We start from the raw sequence: 9,226 nt of genomic DNA, 5'->3' as shown, positions 1-9,226 counted from the left end.
GCAGATTATTCTATACAGTGCAAGACAGTATTATATTTGGTTTACCTTCCAAAAGGGGTGGACACGTGAGTGATGGCGGAGTTCTCTCACTCAGAACTAACTTCAGTCTGTGTCTGCAGTGGAGTGTGGACCTACCTGTGTGTGTGCGTGTGCTGTAAGATGTCAGAGAGCCTAATTCAGCAAAGGAGGGAGGGGGAGTTCAGGCTGGTTGAGCAGGAGAGGCTCAGTTAAACCCCAGTACATTAGGTGGAATCCCAGATCAAAGAGTAGTCTAGTTTTCACACAAACATACTACTTCTTATGCAAATGTGTATTCATCAATCATGAGATTCAGCTCTACTCAAGCACAAGAACTTAGACCTGTTAAAAAAGGGGAGAGGGATTGTCAAGGTTCCTTCCCCACTCTGAACTTTAGGGTACAGATGTGGGGACCTGCATGGACACTTCTAAGCTTAATTACTAGCTTAGATCTGGTACCACTGCTACCATCCAGAATTTCAGTGTCTGGATCACTCCCTGTCCCCCCAAAACCTTGCCTTCCCTGGGTAGCCTTGAGAGACTCCTTCACCAATTCCCTGGTGAGTCCAGATCCAATCCCTTGGTATCTTAAAACAAGGATAAATCAATCAGGTATTAAGAAAAGGCTTTTAATTAAAGAAAAGAAAGGTAAAAGAAAACCCTCTGGGAGAGATTAGCATACCAGCTACTCTCACAGACAACAGATTCAAAACACAGAGGATGTTCCCCTGGGCACAAATTTAGTTATACAAAAAAAATACCCAATTTGATTCTACCTCTATTTGCATAAGACAGGCTACAAAGAAATAAACATAAGCCTATTTATTCCTTTCTAAAACTTACTATTCTGATAAGAGGCTGGTTCATTGATCTTTTTCACTCCGGCTGAAACTGAAACGCTAAACAAAGAAAAAACTTCCCTTCTTCCTTTTGAAACATCTTGCTCCCCCATTGGTTCCTCTGGTCAGGTGTTAGCTAGGCTAAGGGAACTTTTTAACCCTTAACAGGTAAAAGAGGCATTAACCCTTAATCATCTTTTTATGACAGGGATAGCTCAGTGGTTTGAGCACTGCCCTGCTGAACCAAGGATTGTGAATTCAATACTTGAGTGGGCCATTTAGGAAACTGGGGTAAAAATCTGTCTGGGGATTGGTCCTGCTTTGAGCAGGGTGTTGGACTAGATGACTTCCTGAAGTCCCTTCCAACCTTGATATTCTGTGATTAAAGTCTTCAAAATAGAGTAGTAGAACTTCAAATGGTGCATACGCCTGGTATTAGCTCTCTGTAAAGTGGTGAATTTCGTTATCTATGGATATCTGTATTGGCATAGAATCATAGAAGATGAGCATTTAAAGAGACCTCAGGAGGTCATCTAGTCCAACCCCCTGATCAAAGCAGGACCAAGACCAACTAAATCATCCCAGGCAGGGCTTTGTCAAACTGGGCCTTAAAAACCTCTAAGGATGGAGATTCAACCACCTCTCTAGGTAACCCATTCCAGTGCTTCACCACCCTCCAAGTGAAATAACATTTCCTAATATCCAACCTAGACCTCTCCCACTGCAATTTGAGACCATTGCTCCTTGTTCTGTCATCTCACCTGTCACCACTAAGAACAGCCTAGCTCCATCCTCTTTGGAACTTCCATTCAGGTAGTTTAAGGCTGCTATTAAATCCCCCCTCATTCTTCTCTTCTGCAGACTAAACAATCCCAGTTCTCTCAGCCTCTCCTTGTAACTCATGTGCCCCAGCCCCCGATCATCTTTGCTGCCCTCTGCTGGACTCTCTCTGATGTGGCTCACCAGCGCTCAATAGAGGGGAATAATCACTTCCCTCAGTCTGCTGGCAATGCTCCTACTAATGCAGCCCAATATGCCATTGGCCTCTCTGGCAACAAGGGCATACTGCTGACTCATATCCAGCTTCTCATTCACTGTAATCCCCAGATCCTTTTCTGCAGAACTGCTGCTTAGCCAGTCAGTCCCCAGCCTGTAGCGGTACATGGGATTCTTCCATCCTAAGTGCAAGACTCTGCACTTGTGCTTCTTGAACCTCATCAGATTTCTTTTGGCTCAATCATCCAATTTGTCTAGGTCACTCTGGACTCTATCCCTACCCTCCATCATATCTACCTCTCCCCCCAGCTTAGTGTCATCTGCAAACTTGCTGAGGGTGAAATCTATCCCATCATCCAGATCATTAATGAAGATGTTGAACAAAACTGGCCCCAGGACCAATCCCTGGGGTACTCCGCTTGATACTGGCTGCCAACTAGACATCGAACCATTGATCACTACCCACTGAGCCTGACAATCTAGCCAGCTTTCATCCAATCCATGCTTTTTTAACTTGCTGGCAAGAATACTGTGGGAGACCATATCAAAATCTTTGCTAAAGTGAAGATATATCACATCCACTGCTTTCCCTATATCCACAGAGCCAGTTATCTCATCATAGAGAGCAATCAGATTGGTCAGACATTACTTGCCATTGGTGAATCCATGTTGACTGTTCCTGATCACCTTCCTCTCCTCCAAGTGCTTCAAAATGGTTTCCTTGGGGATGTGCTCCATGATTTTTCCAGGGACTGAAGGGAGGCTGACTGGCCTGTAGTTCCCCGGGTTCTCCTTCTTCCCTTTTTTAAAAACAGGCACTATATTTGCCTTTCTCCAATCATCCGGGACCTTTTTCCTGATCGCCATGAGTTTTCAAAGACAATGGCCAACGGCTCTGCAATCACATCAGCCAATTCCCTCAGCACCCTCGGATGCATTGGATCTGGACCCTTGGACTTGTGCATGTCCAGCTTTTCTAAATAGTCCTTAACCTGTTCTTTCACCATGGAGGGCTGCTCACGTCCTCCCCATACTGTGCAGCCCAGGAGAGCAGTGTGGGAGCTGCCCTGGTTCTCATATTCTGACATCTCTGCTAACTGTGCTATGGCAGTTGCACTACCTCCCACTTTCCTCTCTAACAACCTCACTCCTTTTTTCTACCTCCCACCCTTTCAAAATGGCCACAGAAACCCTTCCAGAGTGAGAAACTCCTTTGAATATTTGTTTGTTCATAGATAGATAGATCCTGTATATTTTCTGAATAAAAATTAACTCAAAATGTTCAAAAACACCAAATAAAGAAATTTGGCAGTTTTATTTATAAATATTTTGCTGTATTCTCCTAGCTCTAACCATCATGTTATTCTGTGGAACCTCAACCCCCAATCTTGTCTTTCAATTTCATACCAAATGCTGTCCTCAGCCTATATTCAAATGGAAGCTCTGATACTTTCTGTATCCCATATTGGGACTGTGGCATCAGAAAAAAACAAGCATCCTAAGTTTTCCCTAGATAAATGTGGAGAAAGTAAGGATTGTTCCTATAATGCAGGGGTAGGCCACCTGTGGCACTCACACTCACCGTGTCCTGGCCACCAGTTTGGGGGGCTCTGTATTTTAATTTAATTTTAAATGAAGCATCTTAAACATTTTTAAAGCCTTATTTACTTTATATACAACAATAATTTAGTTATATATTATAGACTTGTAGAAAGAGACCTTTTAAAAACATTAAAATGTATAATTGGCACGCGAAACCTTAAATTACAGTGAATAAATGAAGACTTGGCACACCACTTCTGAAAAGTTGCCAACCCTTCATATAACGGAATGATAAACTGTATTATACTGTTCAGCTACTAGATGGCACTGTGTCCAAAATACCTTATTCGAAAGAACCTCAGCCATACCTGGCAGCAGGGCCGGTGCTACCATTTAGGCAACCTAGGCACTGGCCTAGGGCGCCAGAATTTTTGGGGGGCACTATTTTGCCGGGGGGGGCGGCACGCGGGTCCGGTGGACCTACCACAGTCTTGCCGGCGGACAGTCCGCTGCTGGAAAGGCTCCGGTGGAGCTGCCGCAGTCATTTCAGCGGACAGTGCGCTAGTCTAAAGGCTCCAGCGGACCTACCACAGTCATGCCTGTGGCAGGTCCACTGGAGCCTTTAGACCAGCGGACCGCCCACTAACATCACTGCGGCAGCTCCACCAGAGCCTTTCCTGCGGTGGACTGTCCGCCGGCATGACTGCGGTAGGTCCACCGGACCCGTGGGGGGTGGCGAAATGGCCGTCCGCCTAGGGCGTCAGAAACCCTGGCGCCGCTCCTGCCTGGCAGAGCATTAAAGGACCTTGTCATTAACACATCTGGTGAGTATAAGCAAGGTCTATAGTCGGTCCATATCTGGTACGGAAGAAGACAACGTGGTGTAAGAAGTAAGAACAGAAACAGAAGGGAAACAGCAATAAAGGTTGCAGGATCTGACAACATGCCACTCTTCAATGTCCTAGAGAACTTCAGCTTTGACAAACATTCAGAATGGACAGACTGGAAGCACAGTTTTGCAAGGTTCTGAATTACTAACAAGAGAAACTGGAAATTTACAGGTATTTTCTTTAATTTAGACTATGGGGAAGCAAATAGAGCACATCTTTAAATCCTTTGATTTTAATGAAGACAGTCACAAAGATTACTATGAAAGGTGTATGATACATTCTTTACACCACAGAGAAATGTGGTTTATTAAAAAGCATGTCAAGAACCAGGGGAATTTGTTGAATGTTTAAGGGCCCCACATACTTTGGCTGATTTTGGGAATGCAAAACATGCATACACCAAGACAGGCTGGTTATTGGTTTAATAGATACAAACATTTCACAATAGCTACAGTTGAAGAGATATTTAACCCTATCCAGAGAGCCAACCACTCCAACAGAACAAAAAGAAGGAGCATCTCAACAACAACAAAAAACTTTCCACAAACCTGAAACAAGCTTGGAAACTGGAAAGCAGACACTTAAGTGTTAAGTCATCATCATTCAAACTAAGGCCGGTGATTAATCACAGTTAACTCATGCAATTAACTCAAAATTTTTTTACTCTGATTACAAAAATTAATCGAGATTAAGTGCGCTGTTAAACAATAGAATACCAATTGAAATTTATTAAATATTTTTGGATGTTTTTCTACATTTTAAAATATATCTGTTTCAATTACAACACAGAATAGAAAGTGCACAGTGCTCACTTTAAATTATTATTTTTATTACAAATATTTGCATTGTAAAAATGATAAAAGAAATAGTATTATTCAATTCACCTCATACAAGTACTGTATGTAATCTCTTTATCAAGAAAGCATAAACTGACAAATGTAGATTTTTTTGTGTTACATAACAGCACTCAAAACCAAAACAATGTAAAACTTCAGAGCCTACAAGTTTACTCAGTCCTACTTCTTGGACAAACAAGTTTGTTTACATTTACGGGAGATACTGCTGCCTGCTTCTTATTTACAGTGTCACCTGAAAGTGAGAACAGGCACTTGCATTTTGCATGGTATTTACATGCCAGATATGCTCAACATTCATATGCCCATGGATGCTTCAGCCACTATTCAAGAGGACATGCTTTCATGCTGATGATGATTGTTAAAAAAAATAATGCGTTAATTAAATTTGTGACTGAACTCCTTGGGGTAGAATTGTATGTCTCCTGTTCTGTTTTACCCACATTCTGCCATATAGTTCATGGTAAAGCCATCTCGGATGATGACCCAGCATGTTCGTTTTAACAACACTTTCACATCAGAATTGGTACTTTCTTTGTGTTTTGCCAAAGTGAGATTTCTAAGGATAGATACAGCACTGGACCCAAGATTTAAGAATCTGAAGTGCCTTCCAAAATCTGAGTGGGACGAGGTATGGAGAATGCTTTCAGATGTCTTAAAAGAGCAACACTCCGATGTGGAAACTACAGAACCCGAACCACCAAAAAGGAAAATCAACCTTCTGCTAGTGGCATCTGAATCACATGATGAAAATGAACATGCGTCAGTCTGCTCTCCTTTGGATTGTTATGGAGCAGAGCCCATCATCAGCATGGATACATGTATTCTGGAATGGTGTTTGAAGCATGAAGGGACATATGAATCTTTAGTGCATCTGGCATGTAAATATTTTGCGATGCTGGCTACAACAGTGCCATTCGAACACCTGTTCTCACTTTCAGGTGACATTGTAAACAAGACGTGGGCAGCATTATCTCTTACAAATTGAGTGACTGACTGAAGTAGGACTGAGTGGACTAGCAGGTTCTAAAGTTTTACAGTTTTATTTTTGAATGCAGTTATTTTTTTACTATAATTGTACATCTGTAAGTTCAACTTTCATTATAAAGGGATTGCGCTGCAGTACCTGTATTAGGTGAATTAAAAGTATTTCTTTTGTTTTTTTACAGTAGAAATATTTATAATAAAAATAAATATAAAGTGAGCACTATACGCTTTGTATTGTGTTGTAATTGAATTCAATATATTCGAAAATGTAGAAAACATCTAAACTATTTAAATAAATGGTATTCTATTATTGTTTAACAATGCGATTAATTGCATGATTAATTTTTTTAATCACTTGACAGCCCTAATTGAAACCTTTGAGGTAAGGAGAGAGAACTCTAGCTAAGAGGGACAAATTCCAGCCTCCCTACATAAGGTGTGGATGCGTGTCCAGCCAGAGGCACATGGTGTATTGCATGCATGGAATATGGACATTTTGCAGCTGTTTGCCACACCAAAGCAGTCAAGTAGTCGACTCATATTACAGACGATCAAGAGCCATTGTTTCTGAGATCTGTCACTTGTGATGACAGACCCTGCTTGGAGAATGAAGCTGAATATACATGGCAAGACTACTGACTTTAAAATTAACTCAGAAGCTGATGTCACAGCTGATGTCATCTGAAAAGGGACTTATCACCTTCAAACCCTCCCAGAGTTGAAGTCACCTGAAACAGCTCTGACTAGCGCAGGAGGTATTCTGAACTGCATAGGCCAGTTCATCACAGAAACAATCTTACAAAGAAAAACAGCTATTCATTCAGAGTGCATGTGATCAAAGGATCAAATACCAACTGCATTCTCAGCTGCAGTGTGGCAGCCAGGATGGGCCTAGTGAGAAAGGTGGAAGAACTTGATGGAGGCTTTGATGGCATTGGACTTCTGGGAAGAGTAAAAATAGTAAAAATAAACTTGAAACAATGCTCAACCATATAGTGTACAAACACGTCCACAGACAGACTTGGGAAGAGATTATCTGCAGATTTATGTGAATTCAGAGGACATCATTACCTGGTGGCCATGGACTATTTTTCCAGATATACGGAAATAATGTACTTGAAAGACATAACATGTTGCACTGTTATTGAGAAACCCAGGTGCACTTTTGCTGACTTTACTATTCCATAATGACTACAATTCGCTACTGCCCATGTTACCCACCAGCAAATCAAGAGGTTGAGAGCGCTGTACAGACAACTGAGAAAATCCTACAGCAGGAAGATCCACTCAATCTTCTGCGTTATAGATCAACACCATTAGTGACTATTAGACATAGTCCAACACAACTCCTGAGGGGATGACAACTCAGAATTACTGTTCCAACTTTAGAAAAGAATCTACTTCCCAAGTAGCCAGACATGAAGAGAGTATCCAAAACTTATAGGAAGGCTAAAAGAGCTTATGAACACTTTTACAACAGATGTCACTAAGCAAACTGCCAGGTCTAGAACCTGGTCACCATATTCACGTCAAATTGGATGGCACTAAAGAATGGACAACTCCAACTGTCATAAAAGGATAAGAATTCAGTACCCAGATCATATGATTGAGACAAATAGTTGAGAGTTCAGCAGGAACCATTGACTTCTACGGTTAGTTCTTCCGAAAGGACAATCAACAGAGCAAACTACAGATAGCAGATGCAGAACAAGACGACAACTCCAGAATTCCAGATTGATCACAGCTAGTTATTGCAACTAATGGACAGCCAGATGACCAACTTGTTATGCGTTTGGGTTGTGTAATTAGAACATCAGAACACTTAATAGACTGATATGTACTGAACTTCAAAGACAGCATGAGAGTATAAATATTGTAAATGGTAGGAACATAGAATTGAAAGGGAGGGAATGTAATGGAATGTTCAACTTCAATATACTGTCCATCTACACAGCTGTTTGTAAAATACCTTATTTAAATGCAGCTCATCCAAAACTAGCAGAGCATTAAAGGATCTTATGATGAATGTATATGGGTTTATATAAGCATGCTCTGTGGCCAGTCCATATCTGGTACAGGAACAAGACAGTCCCTGTGATCTAGAAATGAGGTCAAGCTAGTTTGTCTTGTTTATGGATGTTATATACTGCTTCTTTCTCCACTGACCAGAGATATTGAAAAACCTTCAGACACAAAAGGGCTGAAGAATAAAAGGTGGAATTATCATTCAAACCCATGACAAGATCATACTGAATTTTTTTCCCCCAATAAGCACCTGCAACAATTAGTTACAATGCAGAAGTTCAGTTATTTGAAGAGAGTTTTAGTCTTTCATTTTCCCTCTGTGCCCAGGATGCTATCCTCTTTCTCTGTATTCATTCTTTTTGTTGTTATTGTTGCAGCTTTCTTCTTTTGTGAATTTACATGATAGATACTCATTGAGGACTTATGAAAGCTTTTACTTGCCTCTCGGGCAAAATACTGTGCAGTCTCCAGCTCAAAGTGCTGATGTTTTTTCCAGCTACAGAATTAATTTCTGACACAGACTTATGACTCTGGTAGCTTTCTGATTTGACAGTCAACAAAATAAGGTGCCCAAACAAATAGCAAAAGCAAAATCTTTCAACATCCTTAATCTTTTCTTCTTCTCCTCACTGTGGGAGAGTGTCTCCTGCTGACATAGCACAATATAATCACTGCTTTAAGTTGATGGAACTTATGTCACTGAGAGTTGTAAGAGACTTTTTCATCTCACATAGACTTAAGCGATAGAGTAGACAAGCCCTTAGAAACAGTTCACCTATCTATCTGAGCTCGCACACTAACTAATGGGTGCCACCAACTAGTGGGTTCCCTAAACCCTTTTTCTGACTTTAGTGCACACTGCTAAGAAGAATTACATCATAACTTCATCTCCTCTGGTTTCCTGACATTTCAGAGTTAGGGTTTGATCCTGCTCAGTTATGCCATGAACTTCAATGGGAACAGGATCAGGTGGCTCTCAGGTGCTATTTTCAGGACAATATTTCAAAGAGCACCATATCTATCATAGCACACTTTGTTGACTAGCAGGTGGTGACTTTGCCCATCTATAATAATT

The sequence above is a fragment of the Gopherus evgoodei genome, chromosome 6, assembly GCF_007399415.2.
Source record: "Gopherus evgoodei ecotype Sinaloan lineage chromosome 6, rGopEvg1_v1.p, whole genome shotgun sequence".
NCBI lineage: Eukaryota > Metazoa > Chordata > Testudines > Testudinidae > Gopherus > Gopherus evgoodei.
This window is presented reverse-complemented; position numbering follows the sequence as displayed.